The following is a 19,065-nucleotide window of genomic DNA, read 5'->3' on the forward strand; positions in this document are numbered from 1 at the left end:
GCAGGGGTATCATGACAACTAATATTTCAGTGATTAATTTTAGCTGAGTAAAATTTCCTTCCCCAGTACTTTCATACAATAGCTGTAGTATTATATGTTTTCATTGTATGACCCTCTAGGAATCACTAATGTGGGGATTTCAAAAAAAGTATAGGCTGGGGTAATGGGGAAGAAATTTGGGGTCAGAAGAGTTCAACAGTTCCAGTTCTTTGGCAGACTAGAAAGAAGGGCTGTTCGTGTTCTTAGGAGGGGAAAGAACCAGGGACCCTTTGGGAACTGCAGTAGCACTTATTCAAGAACCATCTGCTTTGGGTGTGCACTCGGTAACTCAGGTTCAAAAACATTTGATTCTCAAGATTCAAATTCCTGGGTGCGGTAGCACATGACTATAATCCCAACTACACCATAGGCTGATGTAGGAATATCCCTTAAACCCAGGAGTTCAAAACCAGTCTCGAAACCATCATGAGATCCTCCTGTCTCATTAAACAAATAAACAAAACAACTAAGAAAGTCACACACACAAAATTAAAATTCCTAAGAATGAAACTTTAATTGGTCTATTTTAGGTCCCATGTGCATTCTCTTGGTATATAAGTGGGATTTTATAATCAACAGCTCTGGACTACATGGAATTTCTCAAGAAGGGAAGCAAAAAAGCAAAATTATACAAGATGTCCACTGGAGGCGTTTGTCTAAATTTGCCTGGTTCCAGTCAGCCTGATTAGGTAACTTGATGCACTTTTGTTGAATGAAATCTAATGAGTAACTCAAGAAATTAAAATCGACCTGATGTGGCTGGTTCGCACGTGGCTTCTGTTCCATGCCACATTATCCCCGACACTGGACTTGGCACTTCTTTGCGTTGACTTTACAAAATCCTTTCATGCCCCACATCATTGATTAAAGATTTTGTGTTGAGACAGAGAAGATGATGATATTGTATGCCACAGAGCAAACAAACTCAACCAAACTCAAATCCTATTAAGAAACTACCCCAATGCCCATCAACAATAGAACAAACAATTTAGTATATATTTCCAGAATGAAATATGACATAGCATGAAAATAAGTGCTCTAGAACTATGCAATGACATGAATGATGTCACAAACAATATTGTCAGACAAAAATGAGTGTATATTATATGATTCCATGTATATGAAAACAGGCAAAGCGAGTCCACGTTGTGCTGAGTCACGATAGTGGTTCCCTCCTCGGGGGGAGGGATCAAGAGTGGAAGTGGGCACAAAGGCAGCTTCTGGGGTGCTGTCCAGGTTCTGCTTCTTGATCTGGGTCTCATTCCATGGCTGTGTCCTGTCTGTGAAAATTCATTCAGGTGTGTACTTATGTGCACATTTCTGTTCGTGTATGATATACTCAATAAAAAGTTAAAGCAACTTTGACAGTCCTTCTCTTCCCACAGTGCCTCCTTGGTGGTCAGGCCAATCAGGGATGCTTCTGCTGTCATCTGTCAGCTGCGTCCCCACTGCACCCCTCATGCTCAGGGGTCCTGCTTTAAACGTGTGCCCATCTCTGCTCTGTACAGCTCCCTGGAAGGTGCAGTCTTCTACTGTAACTGCTTCTCTCTGGGAGGGCAGCCCTGCCTGGCCTTCTGGCTTCCCTGGTTCTTCCACGGTTCTTATAAATGAAATGTCCTTCATCTCATGATGTTTTCAACCTGAGGAAAGTGTTTGAAAATATTTACAATTTTGGATTCAAAAATTCTCTCCCTATGGGATAGATTAGGAGAAGAAACCTAGTAGTCCACTGACTTACAGTACAAACATATTTCTTCATCTTCCTTCTCTCAAGGAAGTTACAGGCTAAGTACCAGGGGTGCTAGTCTAGTGATCGCCCTTGTGATATTTGTGCTCATGAAGTTGCCCTCAGGTCTCCGCCTGTATCCTCTCAGTTCTCTCTGTTTTCACTACCTGCTGCTGGTGGATAAACACTGCAGCCCCCAGCCCTCAGGTAATACTCTGACGCTTGTGTATTGTGTGGGAGTCTTGAATTCCCAGAGAGATGAAAGCTCAAGCAGTCCACAGCTTATAATTTATTAACACATCTTTTCTTAGCTGCCTCTCTTCACTATCGCAATTCCTCCTTCCCCTGCAGCCCTGCAGGCATTTCCTAGGATCAGCTCCCAAATGGACCAGCTCCACATGAATTCCTGCCTCAGAGTCTGAGCCTGGGGGAAATCAAAACCAAGGCAGTGATCTGCCTTTCCCATAAACATACACATGTGCCTGTGTGCACAGGTACACATGCACACACAACAAATTTTATTGGTGCGTGGCAGACATACCTTAACGTTACCTGCAGTGAGTCATGCCCTTTATTTAATTCTTTCCCCTTGAGAGTGGAAGGAACCTGTGACTTACCTGTAGCCAAGCGAATGTAAGATGATTACTCCTGTGACTATGTTCTATTACAGCAGACTAGAGAGAGAGAGATTCTCTCCGGTTTTGAAGAACACAGCTACTATATTTGAACTGTCTATGGGGTTCCCAGGATGAGAACTGTGGCTGGCCTCTAGGAGCAGGTTCTGCTTTCTAGCCAACAGCCAGTGAGAAATAGGGGCCTCTGTCCCACAACCACCGGGAGATAAATTCTGTCAAAACCCAAGTCTGGAGCAGATTCTTAAAGCCTCTGATGAAAACACAGTCCTGCTGACACCCTGACAGCAGCTTTACATGACCTCAGACAAGAGGACCCAGCTAGGTCATGTGTACAATTCGGATGCACAGAAATTCAGAGATAAGAAATGTGCGTTGCTTGAAGCCGCTAAGCTTGTGGTAATTTATTATGCAACATAGAAAACTGTTCTCTATGGGAACTTCTGACCAGAGTTGGAGCATTATTTCTTTCCACTCTTCAGGAATTTGTTAGCCAGGGATCTGACCTCAAGATGCCTGTCTGTCTTGTCTTGTCTTGTCTTGTCTTGTCTTGTCTTGTCTTGTCTTGTCTTGTCTTTTCTTTCCTTTCCTTTTCTTTTCTTTTCTTTCCTTTTCTTTTCTTTTCTTTCCTTTTCTTTTCTTTTCTTTCCTTTCCTTTTCTTTTCTTTCTTTCTGTCTTTCTCTCTTCCTTTCCTTTCTTCCTTTCTTTCTTTCTTTCTTTCTTTCTTTCTTTCTTTCTTTCTTTCTTTCTTTCTTCTTTTCTTCCTTCCTTCCTTCCTTCCTTCCTTCCTTCCTTCCTTCCTTCCTTCCTTCCTTCCTTCCTTCCTTTCTTCCTTCCTTCCTTCCTTCTGTGTCCGGAATTGGTGGGTTCTTGGTCTCACTGACTTCAGGAATGAAGCCGCGGACCCTCACAGTGAGTGTTACAGTTCTAAAGGTGGCGTGTCCGGAGTTTGTTCCTTCTGATATTCGGATGTGTTCGGAGTTTCTTCCTTCTGGTGGGGTTCATGGTCTCACTGGCTCAGGAGTGAAGCTGCAGACCTTCACAGTGAGTGTTACAGCTCTTAAGGTGGCACGTCTGGAGTTGTTCGTTCCTCCCAGTGGGCTCGTGGTCTCACTGGCTTCAGGAATGAAGTTGCAGACCTTCGCAGTGAGTGTTACAGCTCATAAAAGCAGTGTGGACCCAAAGAGTGAGCAGTAGCAAGATTTATTGCAAAGAGCAAAAGAACAAAGCTTCCACAGTGTGGAAGGGGACCCAAGCGGGTTGCCACTGCTGGCTCGGGCAGCCTGCTTTTATTCTCTTATCTGGCCCCACCCACATCCTGCTGATTTGTAGAGCCCAGTGGTCTGTTTTGACAGGGCTCTGATTGGTGCGTTTACAATCCCTGAGCTAGACATAAAGGTTCTCCACGTCTCCATCAGATCAGTTAGATAGAGAGTATCAACACAAAGGTTCTCCAAGGCCCCACCAGAGCAGCTAGATACAGAGTGTCGATTGGTGCACTCACAAACCCTGAGCTAGACACAGGGTGCTGATTGGTGTGTTCACAAATCTTGAGCTAGATACAGAGTGCCAATTGGTGTATTTACAATCCTTGAGCTAGACATAAAGGTTCTCCAAGGCCCCAGCAGAGCAGCTAGATACAGAGTGTCGATTGGTGCATTCACAGACCCTGAGCTAGACACAGGGTGCTGATTGGTGTATTTACAATCCCTGAGCTAGACATAAAGGTTCTCCACATCTCCACCAGACTCAGGAGCCCAGCTGGCTTCACCCAGTGGATCTTGCACTGGGGCCGCAGGTAGAGCTGCCTGCCAGTCCTGTGCCATGCACTCGCACTCCTCGGCCCTTGGGTGGTCGATGAGACTGGGCGCTGTGGAGCGGGAGGTGGTGCTCATCGGGGAGGCTTGGGCCACACAGGAGCCCATGGAGGGGGTGGGAGGCTCAGGCATGGTGGGCTGCAGGTCCTGAACCCTGCCCCGTGGGAAGGCAGCTAAGGCCTGGTGAGAAATTGAGTGCAGCACCAGTGGGCTGGCACTGCTGGGGGACCCAGCACACCCTCTGCAGCTACTGGACTGGGTGCTAAGCCCCTCATTGCCAGGGGCCAGCAGGGCCGGCCGGCTGCTCTGAGTGAGTGGCCCGCCAAGCCCATGCCCACCCAGAACTCCAGCTGGCCCGCAAGCACCGCGCACAGCCCCGGTTCCCACTCGCACCTCTCCCTCCACACCTCCCTGCAAGCTGAGGGAGCCGGATCCCGCCTTGGCCAGCCCAGAAAGGGGCTCCCACAGTGCAGCGGTGGGCTGAATGGCTCCTCAAGTGCCACCAAAGTGGGAGCCCAGGCAGAGGAGGCGCCGAGAGCAAGCGAGGGCTGTGAGGACTGCCAGCACGCTGTCACCTCTCAATCCCCCCTCTAAACAGGACACCCCAACTGCTGTTGGGAATTTGGCCGATGACCTCTCTAGCTACTTCCTGCTGGATAGGGGTGAAAAAGGGGCCCTGCAGTTGTAGTGTCCTTCAGAGGGGAATTCTCTAGGCCAAGGGAAGTGCCAGCGGGTCAGTCCAGGGGTCCTCGGTAGAAGTTGTTAGTTGAACTCATTTGGGGTTCCATTGGTAAGACCATCTGTAGCTTGATGGCCTCGATTCTAGAGGAAACAAATTTGACAAGAAGGTTAAAAATACAGGGCCCAAAGGCAAGTAACAGCAAGATGGCTGCCACGGGACCTAGAAAGGGGAGAAGCCATGTTGCCCAACTCCAGAGGTTGGTATAAGAATTTGAAAGGCGTCTGATTTCAGAAGCCTCTTCCTGTAAACGCCGGGCGGCATCTTGTACTATCTCCAACTGGTTAGTGTAAAAACAACATTCTTCCCCTAAGAAGGTGCAGAGTCCTCCTTTCTCAGCAGTGAGGAGGTCTAGGCCTCAGTGCTTTTGGAGAGTCACTGCTGCCAAAGAGTCTATTTGGGATTGTAAAGTAAGGATAGATTTCGTTATTTCTTGCAAACTGTCTGAGAGGCAGATATGGGTTGAAGATCCACATAAATAGAATATGCCTTGGCTGGGCAGATAGAAATTTACCCTGGCTTTTAAAGGAATGGGATATGCGGTTTTTTCTTTACAACTTCCATCTCTCTTTCTTTCTCTTTGACTTCTCCTTTGTCTCTTTCTTTGTCTCTTTCTCTCCTTGACTTTCTGTCTCTCTGTCTCTTCCTCTCTCTGCCTCTTTCTTTGACTTTCTTTGTCTGTCCCTCTTTCTCTCTGACTCCTTCTCTTTGTCTCTTTCCCTTTGATTCTCTGTGTCTGTCTCTCTTTCTCCCTGACTCCATCTTTGTCTCTTCTTCTCTCTTTCTTTGACTTCCTGTCTCTTTCTTTCCTTTCTGCTGCCTCTGCCTGCTGCTTATGCTGCTGTTTTCCCCTCTCCTTCCCATTTCGATGGCTTTGTCAGTGTAAGATTCCCACCTCTTTGTGCTTTTGCATTGTGTGACTGGGCGGGCATTTTTTCCCCTTCCAAATTGTCCTTCCAATGCCCAGACTTTAGAGTTGATTCCCTCCTCAAGTAAGGGACAATAAAGGGGTAACTTGTTCCCCATATTCATGTAGATAATAGCTCCAGCCTTGGCTAATATATCCCTCCCTAATAAGGGTGTGGGACTTTCAGGCATAACAAGAAAGGCATGTGAAAAGAGCAAAGTCTCCTAATTACAGCTGAGGAGGTGGGAGAAATATCTGGTTACAGGCTGTCCCAGGATTCCTCGGATGGTAATGGACCTTGAGGACAGTTGTCCAAGACAGGAGATTAACACTGAGAAGGCCACACCAGTGTCCAGGAGGAAGTCAATTTCCTAGCCTTCAATAGTTAAACATACCCGGGGCTCAGTGAGGGTGATGACATGAGCTGGCGCTTGCCCCAGGCACCCTCAGTCCTGTTGTTGGATCATCTGGTTGGGGGCTTCTGACCCAGGGAACCTTCGTCCTCTGGGGCAGTGCACCTTCCAGTGATTGCCTCAGCATAGTGGACGTGGACGAGGGGCTAGCTTGTTTCTCATTGGACAATCTTTTTTAAAGTGTCCTAGTATGGGAATTGCATAATGAGAACTCATGGACACAGGAAGGGGAATATCACACTCCGGGGACTGTTGTGGGGTTGGGGGAGGGGGGAGGGACAGCATTAGGAGATATACCTAATGCTAAATGACGAGTTAATGGGTGCAGGAAATCAACATGGCACATGGATACATATGTAACAAACCTGCACATTGTGCACATGTACCCTAAAACCTAAAGTATAATAAAAATAAATAAATAAAAAATAAAATAAAGTGTCCTAGTAAACCACACTGATAAAAAGCCCTACCAGGTGATTAGCCTGCTTCATTTTCTGTCCTCTCTGAACCACCAAGCTTTGTTTGTCTGAGGGCCATGACTAAGGCTGTGGCCTTTCTCTGATCTCGCTTTTCGTTTTGGGCCTGTTCCTCTTCGTCCCTATTATAGAACACTGAGGTTGCCAGGTTTAGTAATGTCTCTAGATTTTGTTCAGGGCCCAGGGCTTGCTATTGAAGCTTTCTCCTGATATCTGCAGCTGATTGGGTAATAAACTTATCTTTTAGAATCAATTGACCCTCGAGTGATTTGGGTAACAGGGGAGTATATTTTCTTAAGGCCTCTCATAGCCGCTCGAGGAAGGCAGAAGGATTTTCTTCCTTTCTCTGAGTTATGGTGGACATCATTGAATAATTCATGGGCTTTTTTCTAATTCTTCTTAGTCCTTCTAGAACACAGGTCAACAGATGTTTATGACTCCAGTCCCCATGATCTGAGTCAAGGTCCCAGTGGGGATCCATATTGGGGATGGCTTGCTGACCAGTAGGGAATTTTTCCCTTTATTCAGCTCTCATTCTATCATTTACTTGACTAAGATACCAGGTATCTCCAAACTCTCTGGCTGCAGCTAAAGGCGCATTCTTTTCATTAAAGGCCAGGGTTTGATCTAACAGTAGCATGACATCTCTCCAAGTGAGGTCAAAGGTTTGCGCTAGACCCTGTAGGACATCTATGTACCTATCAGGATCATCTAAAAACTTCCCCAGGTCCACCTTGATCTGTTTTAAATCAGAAAGGGAGAAGGGTTCATGTACCCGGGTTGGGCCAAATTCCCCTCCCCCTATAGCTTGAAGGGGACATAACTGATAGCCCGGGGGGTTTTGTGGACCTTTGGAGATTTCTTTGCTTATTTCCTTCTGGGCAGGGGAGATTAGAGGAGGATTATCATTAATAGGAAGGGGAGCTATAGGGAGGCTAGGATACGGGGGTAAGCTGAGAGGTCCTCCTGTGGGATGTAAATTGCAAGCTTTGCATAGTTGTGTATTCTCCCTCAATGAAAAGAAAGCTTGGACATAAGGTATTTCACTCCGAAGCTGTAGTGCAGAAAAAAAGTGAGCCACCTCTTTTTCAGGGTTTGTGGGTCAAATTGGTCCCAATGGCTTAGGATGCATTTCAAGGGTGAGCCTGTTGATGCCTGAGTGTTTCCCATCTGAAAGACAAAACCGCCCACGGTTTTGGTTTGTTTTGTTTCTCCCCCTGCCCAAGAACCCGCAATGGTCCCTGGACTGTGTTGATTGGAATAGTTGCACTCACTGACGCAGCAGCAGAAACAACCCCTGCCCAAGAACCCAGAACTATCCCTGACCCTGCTGATCAGAATAGTTGTGCTCACCGATGCAGCAGCAGAAACAAACCCTGCCCAAGAACTCGCAACGGTCCCTGGACCCTGCTGATCGGAATAGTTGTGCTCACCAACACAGCAGCAGAAACAACCCCTGCCCAAGAACCCGCAACAGTCCCTGGACCCTACTGATCGGAATAGTTGCACTCACTGACACAGCATCAGAAACACTAGTTTTCCTCTCAGACCACATGGAGGACCGAGGAAGGTCGGATTTAGTGGTCCTTACTGATGCATTCTCAAAAACCTGAACCCTTGCCTGTCCTCCTAGACCACAAGGAGGACTGACCAAGAAAAATCGAATTTAGTGGCCCTTACCGATGCATTCTCGAAAACCTGCACCCTTGCCTGTCCTCCTAGACCACAAGGAGGACTGACCGAGAAAAATCGGATTTAGTGGCCCTTACTGACGCATTCTCAAAAACCTGTTAGAGTCCTAAGCATTCTCCTGTTAGTATTGGGACTTTACCCCTGTCCTATAAAGATGTTATGCCCCCAAAATGAAGTAGAGGGCCATACCCTGAGGGAGGGAAGGGATCTTCAGGGTTGGAAGAGTGACACCTTTTGTCCTCACTTATATGAATAGGAAGGATACGGTTTCTGAGGCTCCCCATATCCTAGCTTCAGGAATAGCTTTTTATTTATTTATTTATTTTTTTGAGACGGAGTCTCGCTTTGTCGCCCAGGCTGGAGTGCAGTGGCACAATCTCGGCTCACTGCAAGCTCCACCTCCCGGGTTCACGCCATTCTCCTGCCTCAGCCTCTCTGAGTAGCTGGGACTACAGGTGCCCACCACCATGCCCGGCTAATTTTTTTGTATTTTTAGTAGAAATGGGGTTTCACCGTGGTCTCAATCTCCTGAGCTCGTGATCCACCCACCCTGGCCTCCCAAAGTGCTGGGATTACAAGCACGAGCCACCGCACCCAGCCTAGGAGTAGCTTTTGTCAGGCCTATTAGTCTGAGGAGGGATCCTAAAATTCCAGGTAGTCCCCACTATGACGGGGCTTTGGGCAAAAATTATGTCTTTCTGATTGGTGAGCCCGGGTGCCTAAAAAAGGTAACAGAGTCCTGGAGTTTATACTAGAAATCATTCTTATAGGAGAAACTAGAAAAGCACCAGAGACAGGTAGCAATTTTTAGAAGCAGGACTAACCTCAGAGAAGAGAGGTGAGAGGAAGTTTGTCTGGCAGGCATTAGGACCCAGGGGGCAAGGGTCAGGATAGATAGGATAGATGGGCGAGTCTCGCTTGGGCGACATGCTTTTGAGACTTCCGCTCATGGCCACAGGGTCAACCAACATGTTGTTGGGACCCCGGAGCTGCATGGCTTTCCTCTCTGTCGACCCTCAGCTCAGCCCAGAAGTACAGGAAAAGCGGAAGCTGGTTCTAGGCAAACCAATGGTCCCAACTCCGAAGAGTTGGACGTTGTTAGAGAGCCCTTTCCCAGAAAGCCTGACACCCGTGTCTTTAGTCCAGCGGCTTCACTAGTCTCTTTTAACTGGCCGACAGGTGCCCAGTATTTAGCCCCTGAATTCTAAGGAAAGATAGGACAGAATAGCAAGCAAAAGGGGTCTGATGGTACTCACTGCTTGGCGATAGGTGATGGTCTCACCACTCAGCTACAGGTGATGGTCTCACCGCTCAGCGATAGGCAATGGTCTCACCACTCGGCGATAGGCGATGGTTTCAGCACTTGGCGATAGGCGATGGTCTCACCACTCGGCGATAGGCGATGGTCTCAGCACTTGGCGATAGGCGATGGTCTCAGCACTTGGTGATAGGCGATGGTCTCACCACTCGGCGATAGGCGATGGTCTCAGCACTTGGCGATAGGCGATGGTCTCACCACTCGGCGATAGGCGATGGTCTCAGCACTTGGCGATTGTCTCACCACTTGGTGATAGGCAAAAGTCCCTTTGTGGTCGCCAAAATGTGTCCGGAATTGGTGGGTTCTTGGTCTCACTGACTTCAATAATGAAGCTTCAGACCCTCACAGTGAGTGTTACAGTTCTAAAGGCAACATGTCCGGAGTTTGTTCCTTCTGATGTTCGGATGTGTTCGGAGTTTCTTCCTTCTGGTGGGATCATGGTCTCGCTGGCTCAGGAATGAAGCTGCAGACCTTCACAGTGAGTGTTACAGCTCTTAAGGTGGCATGTCTGGAGTTGTTTGTTCCTCCCGGTGGGCTCATGGTCTCACTGGCTTCAGGAGTGAAGCTGCAGACCTTCACAGTGAGTGTTACAGCTCATAAAAGCAGTGTGGACCCAAAGAGTGAGCAGTAGCAAGATTTATTGCAAAGAGCAAAAGAACAAAACTTCCACAGTGTGGAAGGGGACCCGAGCGGGTTGCCACTGCTGGCTCGGGCAGCCTGCTTTTATTCTCTTATCTGGCCCCACCCACGTCCTGCTGATTTGTAGAGCCCAGTGGTCTGTTTTGACAGAGCGCTGATTGGTGCATTTACAATCCCTGAGCTAGACATAAAGGTTCTCCACGTCCCCATCAGATCAGTTAGATAGAGAGTATCGACACAAAGGTTTTCCAAGGCCCCACCAGAGCAGCTAGATACAGAGTGTCAATTGGTGCACTCACAAACCCTGGGCTAGACACAGGGTGCTGATTGGTGTGTTCACAAACCTTGAGCTAGACACAGAGTGCCGACTGGTGTATTTACAATCTTTGAGCTAGACATAAAAGTTCTCCAAGGCCCCACCAGAGCAGCTAGATACAGAGTGTTGATTGGTGCACTCACTAACCCTGAACTAGACACAGGGTGCTGATTGGTGTGTCTGCAAACCTTGAGCTAGATACAGAATGCCGATTGGTGTATTTACAATCCTTGAGCTAGACATAAAGGTTTTCCAAGGCCCCAGCAGAGCAGCTAGATACAGAGTGTCGATTGGTGCATTCACAGACCCTGAGCTAGACACAGGGTGCTGATTGGTGTATTTACAATCCCTGAGCTAGACATAAAGGTTCTCCACATCTCCACCAGACTCAGGAGCCCAGCTGGCTTCACCCAGTGGATCCTGCACCGGGGCTGCAGGTGGAGCTGTCTGCCAGTCCTGCGCCATGTGCTCGCGCTCCTCAGCCCTTGGGTAGTCGATGGGACTGGGCACCGTGGAGCCGGAGGTAGTGCTCGTCAGGGAGGCTCGGGCCACACAGGAGCCCATGGAGGGGGTGGGAGGCTCAGGCATGGTGGGCTGCAGGTCCCGAGCCCTGCCCCATGGGAAGGCAGCTAAGGCCTGGTGAGAAATTGAGTGCAGCACCAGTGGTCTGGCACTGCTGGGGGACCCAGTACACCCTCCGCAGCTACTGGCCTGGGTGCTAAGCCCCTCATTGCCTGGGGCCAGCAAGGCCGGCCAGCTGCTCTGAGGGGCCCCCCAAGCCCATGCCCCCCGGAACTCCAGTTGGCCTGCAAGCACCGCTCGCAGTCCTGGTTCCCGCTTGCGCCTCTCCCTCCACACCTCCCTGCAAGCTGAGGGAGCCGGCTCCTGCCTTGGCCAGCCCAGAAAGGGGCTCCCACAGTGCAATGGTGGGCTGAAGGGCTCCTCAAGTGCCACCAAAGTGGGAGCCCAGGCAAAGGAGGCACCCAGAACAAGCGAGGGCTGTGAGGACTGCCAGCATGCTGTCACCTCTCACTTCCTTCCTCCTTTCTTTCCTCTTTTCTTTCTTTCTTTCTTTCTTTCTTTCTTTCTTTCTTTCTTTCTTTCTTTCTTTCTTTCTTTCTTTCTCCTTCCTTCCTTCCTTCCTTCCTTCCTTCCTTCCTTCCTTCTTTCAAGATGGGACCTCACTCTGTTGCTCAGGCTGGAGTGTAGTGGCATGATCATAGCTCACTGCAGCCTTGAACTCCTGTGCTCCAGCAATCCTCCTGCCTTGGCCTCCCAAGAAGCTGGGACTACAGATGCCAGCCACCAGGCCCAGCCCACTTTGCTCTTTGGTTTGTTTTGAGAACAGCCAATATTGCCACCCTTTCTTGTTCCTCCTGAACGATTTTTACTGAAAGTAAATATTAGGATGGCCCAACAATTCTCTGGTGAATACGTATTTCTTCAATAATGCTTCTCCATCATTGCTTCTGCAGGGATTGCCAGCACAGCCTGATTTTTCCAACGTCAGGACCAGGTCAAGGCTCACAGGACCTTGTTCCATGGCTCATTTCAAAAGTCTGTGGGGTAAAGTTCTGTCCTTCCTGAACACGAATGTCATATATTTAACTTATGAATATATGCAATCTTCTAAAATGCTGTAAAGCTGAAGGCCTCTCCTACTCTGCTATGAGAAATTTACCAGCATTATTTGGCAGCTCTGCCTATTTCCAACACTGTTTTACAGGCTTCCAAGAACTTCCCTGCAGCTGTGGAGGCATTTTCTGGAGTGGATCCACATAAGCCTCCTCTTATTCTTCCTTTCTGATATCTGCACTCTTTCCAGTCAAGATTCAAATATTTCTTCCTAGAGAGAGTGATGGGGGAAGCTTCTTCTGGCATCTCAGCATTTCAATTTGGCTAAGTAGAGCTGCTCCCTGGCTGTCCTACACCCCAGCCCTCATCTCTGTTGGCTGTTCCCAGCTTGGGCAATAGGCATGCTTGCATAACCCATGCCAGGGTTGGGCCTCCATATCAGCAGGCTCCACATCTGCGGATTCAACCAAATGTGATAGAAAATATTGAATATTAGATTATTAATAAAAATAACAATATAGCAATAAAAGTTAAAACAAACAAAAAACAACACAGCATAACAATTATTTACATTGTGTTAGGTATTATAAGTAATCTAGAGATGATTTAAAGCATTTGGGAGAATGTAAGAAGGTTATATGCAAATACTACACCATTTTATATAAGCGACTCAGGTATCTGAGGATTTCGGTGTCTGATAAGGGTCCTGGAACTAATCACCCACAGATACTGGGGGATGACTGTACTGGGTTCTCTCGTGCCTCAAAAAGATTAGTCTTTTGAGAAATTTAGACAAAGTTAGGATTTTAAAAATCACTTTCTGGTTATTTCCCTTCTCTATTATCACACTGGAAGTCAGAAAAATTAATATCCTATTAAAGCTGTAGTCACTTTGTCTTCTCCTGTGAATAGTTATTCAGACTATGTTATATTTGCCCTCATTTTAAAACAGTCTGCAAGTAGGATCCTTTCAGACTCTGGCTCATCACAGTCCATGGGTATTCGTAATATCGAGCATCCACACCACCTACGAACCCTTCACAGGAGCAGGCTGCTCTCTCTAGTGCTGGACTACTGCTGCTGTCCCTCTTGATTCTGATTATCGGAGTCTGGTCAGGTACATTCACTTGATGCCTTTGTTCACTGACACAGGAGGGAGACATCTCATCAAGGTGTTTTCCCATGCTTGGGATCTAAGCCCATCACCCCTTCAGGTCCCCCTCTCATGCTCAGCCAATATTCCCTGAAGCCCAGCCGTTGGGCTAGGAGAGCTTGTTCCCAGTAGTTTGCAGAATCAGCCATGGGCTGAGCTGACGGCACCATACCTTCCCATTCTACAGAGCACAGGGTGCTTCTCCTGCTCTGGAGCTGCTTAGGCAGATGATCCATCTCTCTCTGTGACAACTTTGCATACCGTGACTCTCAGGAAATTTTAGTCAAGCCTCAAAACTTTCTGTTAAATCCTTATCCTGGGACAATGACTTCCTGGGACAATATATAGTTGCCATAGATTGACAGCAGCCATTCAAATGTGTTATTTCTTGAAAGGGCAGACTCCCTACAGGGGTCTAGGGACACATGTCACTGTGCTCCTAATTTAATACCTGTGTTGACACACAATTTCATGTCATCCGTTCCACAATCATAAAAAAGTCGTTCCCCCCATGCCCCCACCCTCCATTTTTTAGGTGGGAAAACAGCCTCAAAGAGGTTAGTGAGCTGTTTAAAGTCACAGAGCTATTAGTTGCCAGGCCTGGGATTGTAACCTGAGTGCATTTGACAACAAAAATCTATGCTTTTTCCTTGTCCTCTGACATGAAGAAAGAGAATATAAAGACTTGCCTCATGAACTAAATACCTCAAACTGGAGCCTGTGCACCCCTTGTGCTCTATAGAAATATGTTGGGTATTGCGGGATCTGGCCCGCAGCCCGCAATGCAACGGGGCTCTCTCTTTGTTCCCAGGCAGATCGGCAGGTTGAGAAATAATAGACACACACAAGATAGTGAAAGCTGGGTCCAGGGGGGTCACCACCTTCTGATCCCATAGTGCCAACAATGCACTGGATATACCAGCATTTATTATTAAGTTTAGTGAGGGCGGGGGTAGGTTAGTGAGGGATTTAGGGTCATTTGATTATGAGGTGAGATGATCACATGGGGATGAAGTAATTCTTTAACATAACATTTGTATGTAGAAGTACAGTACATTTGTATGTACAAGTACAGTATACAGAGATAAGAATTTACAGTATAGTGTGTGCATCAGTAATTTCTAACAGAGCCTTAAAACAGAAACACAATCTTTCCATAACCTATGATTAGCAAGATATTAATCAGCAGTAACAATTGCAACAAAAGCTGGTTACAAACAATCCATGGAAATAGGATGTGAAGCTAGACAACCGGTTAGACCAGAAATTCTCAGAAGGGAGTATGCCTTAACCCTAAAGAGGCCTAGAAGAGCCATGGCAAGATGAGGGCGTTTATCGCCCTGTCTTATCCATATGGACAGGCGCCTCCCATGCGTCCATTTATAGGCTCTCTACAAGGGTTGCATTCCATTCCCAGAGCTATGAACATCTGCTTTTCTGGGATAGGAATCTTGGTGATGTGAAACCTCCCTGACTGGATGTCCATTCATAGGCTCTCTGCAGGGGGAAGCACATCACGCACTGTTGGCTCATTCTGGCAGCCCAACCTGGCATTGCCTTTACACAATCCCGCGTGCAACTTTGTATTTACAATAATCAGGAGCATTTCATCTTTCATTCCACAGCAATCGTTTCAGGGGGTCTCCCTACAGTTGGGGAGTTTGCTTTGCTACTGGTTCTCTGGAAAAATATTTATTTTTTAAAAAAGTTTTTGTGAGTATATAGTTAGGTGTATATATTTATGGGGTAAGTGAGATATTTTGGTACAGGCATACAATGCATAATAATTACATCATGGAAAATTGGATATCTACCCCCCTCAAGCATTTATCCTTTGTGTTACAAACAATCCAATTACACTCTTTTAGTTATTTTAAAATGTGCAATTAAATCATTATCGACTGTAGTCCCCCTGTTACGCTATCAAATACTAGGTCTTATTTATTCTTTCTAACTGAAAAAAAAAATCTTAAAATATATTTTCTTTCTCTTCTTTTTTTCTTTTTTCTTTTTTTTAGAGACTACAGACAAGGTCTTACCTGTCACCCAGGCTGGTGCAGCATTGTGATCATAGCTCACTGCAGCCTCCAGCTCCTGGGCTGTAGTGAGCCTCCCACCTGAGCCTCCCAAAATGCTGGGATTGCATGTGCACGCCACCACGCCCGGCCTGTATTTTTTAAAACCACTTTATTGAGGTATTACTGATAGTAAAAAGCTGTAGATATTTAATGCATACAACTTAACATGTTTGGAGAAAAGTGTACACCTGTGAAACCATTATCACACCAACTCAATAAACTTAGCCTTCACCTCCAAAAGTTTCCACCTGCCCCCTTTTTTTTTGAAAGCTTATTTTCATTTGGATAATAATGTGTATTTAAAAACAGAGTTTTCTAGATAATGTGTTTGATTACTTTCTGAGAAATGCCTTGGGATTTTCATGATGCATTTTCCATTTATGTTAAAGTTCATTGGCATCAAGTTGTACAGTAACTGAGATAATGGGAGAGAACATAAACTGACTTCTTCTGGAACAGGGTGTGGAGTAGAGGCCAAGTGTTGCAGGGCTCTCAAAGAACAAAGGCCTTGCACCACTTCATCTTTAAATAAAGAAAAGTAAAGTAATATTTCAGCCAAAAACTGACTGTCAAACCCCAAAAGAACCTGAATCATAGCAAGGCATTCCAGGCTTGTTTTGTAAGTCAAGTTTAGTTGCAACAAACCCACATTCTCCATGAAATCAAACTTATCTGAGTTTGAAGTTTATTAGATATATAGTTTATTTCTATCTGTCATTTTCTTGGTTTTATAAGAGCTACAAGCATAAAGGACATATGCTTACTTTAAGGTTTGTATGAATTTAACATAAGAAGATAATTTTCTTATACACTGGAGAGCGACAAGAATTTTTCACTATAAAAACTCTGGTCATTACTCATATTTGAAAACAATATTTTTATTAAAGTGCAATAGCCTTATTGTCTTTTTAGAAACAAAATATGCATGTTATAAAAAGTTAACTCTAAAAAATGTAAAGAGTAAATTTAACAGAAGTTACCTCAATCCCACCACTGCAAAAATAAACATTGTTAACAATGGTGACATGGCTTTAAATATCTACCTACGTACATGCAGATGGAAGGAGAGATAAAAAATAATTTTAGATATGGGGATATAGCAGATGCAGCTGTTTAAGATAAAAGTATCAGCTTTGATTTTTATATAAAGTAAGCACCTATAGTGAAACTAAAGGAATTGCCTTTCTTCAAATAAATGTTTGCAGAAGAAAATATTAGTGTCTGAAGAAGCATTTTTTAATCTTAAAAACCTCAGCTATTTTTATTATTATAAGTAATACATGTTTCAACTTTAGGGAGTATCTATTATATCCTTACTTCAAAATTAGAAAATTCATGCATTTATACTTTATTCTGTTTTCTCCCCCTTCATATTTCCAATATAATTATCATCTTTTTTTATGTTGTCATGGTTTAAAACATTTGCATTCCATTCCATTACCATAAATCTCAGTTACTCCGCCTTAGCTCTATAATTAATTAGCCACCAATAATTTTAACTTTAATTTTAAATAATTACTATTACTATTTTTAATTATGTTTTTTTCATTGCTGAATCCTTTATTTGCTTCCTTTTTTGATTGTTTGGATTTCATTATTGGATAGTTTCTTTCAGGAGAGGTTTATTGGTTATTGCATGCTTAACTATTTAGTGCCTTTTTACTCTATTACATATAAAATTATTATTCAGACTTCTTTCTTTCAGAAGTTTGTAAATATTGCTTCGCTGTCTTCTGACATTGAGCATTACTGTTAAGAAGTCTGAGACTGACAAGATATTTATTCCCAGGTATTTGTCTTTATTTTTCCTATGTACCCAATAGATTCTTTACCCATAGAGTTCAGAAACCAAGATAGCATATGTCTTGGTGTTTATCATTTTGAATGAATTTTTCCAGGAACATATATGTCTTTTCAATGAACAGATGCAGGTTCAATAAAATTTTCTTATATTTTATCTCTAAAATTTTTTTCTGTTCTATATGTTCTATTCTCTTCTTCAGAAACAAAAATTACACATTTGTTCTTTTATATCTTCCATTATTATCATTTTCTCTTTAACCACTTAAATATAATTGCTATTTTCCTTTTTTTGTTGTTATTTCCTCAAGCCAATTCACCATGCCACACGATTTTCTTAGTAATATTATTTCTCCCTTTAATTATTTCTACTCTCTCATTTCAATGCTAATTTCTTTCTACAATTCTGCCAGATCCCCTTATTATTTCTTCTCTGAGCTCTTTTTGGGAGAGGCACATGGAGTGGATATCACGTTATCTGTAATTTATTTGAATAAATGGAGAACAATTTTTCTGATCTCCTCCCCTTGTTCCCTGGCTTTTCCTATTGAGTTGTTTATCTGCTTTTCTTTTTCCTATGCTAATCCTCCCCTTATTTTTGCAATGTTTATTCATAGGTATTGTGGTGATTCCATTTTAATTCATAATACAAAAAAATTTTGTGTTTCAATGAAAATCAATGCATTGTTTCCTTTTTTTTGAGACAGAGTGTCTGTCACCCAGGCTTGAGTGCAGTGGTGCCATCTAGGCTCACTGCAACCTCTGCCTCCCGGGATCAAGCAATTCTTGTGCCTCAGCCTCCCAAGTAGCCGGGATTACAGGTGCCTGCCACCATGCCTGGCTAATATTTGTATTTTCAGTAGAGACGGGGTTTCACTGTGTTGGCCAGGCTGGTCTGGAACCTGACCTCAGGTGATCCACCTGCCTTGGCCTCCCAAAGTGCTGGGATTACAGACATGAGCCACCGCACCCAGCCATATCCTTCTAGGTTATCAGATTCTAGACCTGTTCATTGTCTTAATCCTATCTTCTGAAGTTTTTGGAAGCAATAATAGTTTTAAATAAGATATGATCAATCAATCATGTATTTACTATTGACTATGAATTTACTATGACATAATACTATATTCTACAACCTTAAAAAGGTTTAAAGTCAAAGTCATTACTCCCAAATCCAGGATTCCACCTGCAGATTTCTTTCGGCTCCACCTTGTCCCTAAAATTTCCTCTCCAGCTGTCTTCATGGAGTCCTTGGGCTGCAGGGCAGGGCCTTGAGGTTGCTCATAAACTTCTACTTTCATAACCTGCTTATATGTCTATACTGTCTGTTCCTTGGTTCCAACATAGCCCGAAATGACTGTCCTCAAGTAGGATACATATCTGATCCACTATTATTGTGCATATTCTTTTGTTTCATATTCACTTACTTTTGTAAAAGTTCTCAGTGACTTTAGAGACTGATTCTTGACTTAGGAAAGTACACGATCCAGATACAAACAGAACAAGATAATGCTGGAGCTGAAAGGGATTGTTTATTCCATGGTTGTCAACTGGCCCCATGGGCAAAGGTCAACAGACCTGCTTCGTTTGGCTCTCACATGGTTGAAAGAAATTGATTTACGTGCTCATTTCCTGGTTCAAATTGCCCTACAAGAGACCACTCCACTTATTCACATTTAACTAAACCCTATAAGCATTGGGATTTAGTTTAAGGCCCCCATTTTATAGATAAATAAACTGTGGT

The 19,065-nt window shown here is 44.8% G+C and overlaps 1 long non-coding RNA gene across 1 annotated transcript; it reads right to left on the bottom strand.

Annotated features, from left to right (window-relative positions):
• Positions 1–528: 528 nt before the first annotated feature.
• LOC134733880 (uncharacterized) lies at positions 529–10,724 on the bottom strand. Its single transcript, XR_010117407.1, has 3 exons — positions 9,699–10,724; positions 2,383–5,037; positions 529–1,679 (listed from the first exon to the last, which is right to left on the bottom strand). It is a non-coding gene; the product is annotated as an uncharacterized lncRNA (long non-coding RNA).
• Between the last annotated feature and the right edge of the window lie 8,341 nt (positions 10,725–19,065).

The sequence above is a fragment of the Symphalangus syndactylus genome, chromosome 12, assembly GCF_028878055.3.
Source record: "Symphalangus syndactylus isolate Jambi chromosome 12, NHGRI_mSymSyn1-v2.1_pri, whole genome shotgun sequence".
NCBI classification, from domain to species: domain Eukaryota; kingdom Metazoa; phylum Chordata; class Mammalia; order Primates; family Hylobatidae; genus Symphalangus; species Symphalangus syndactylus.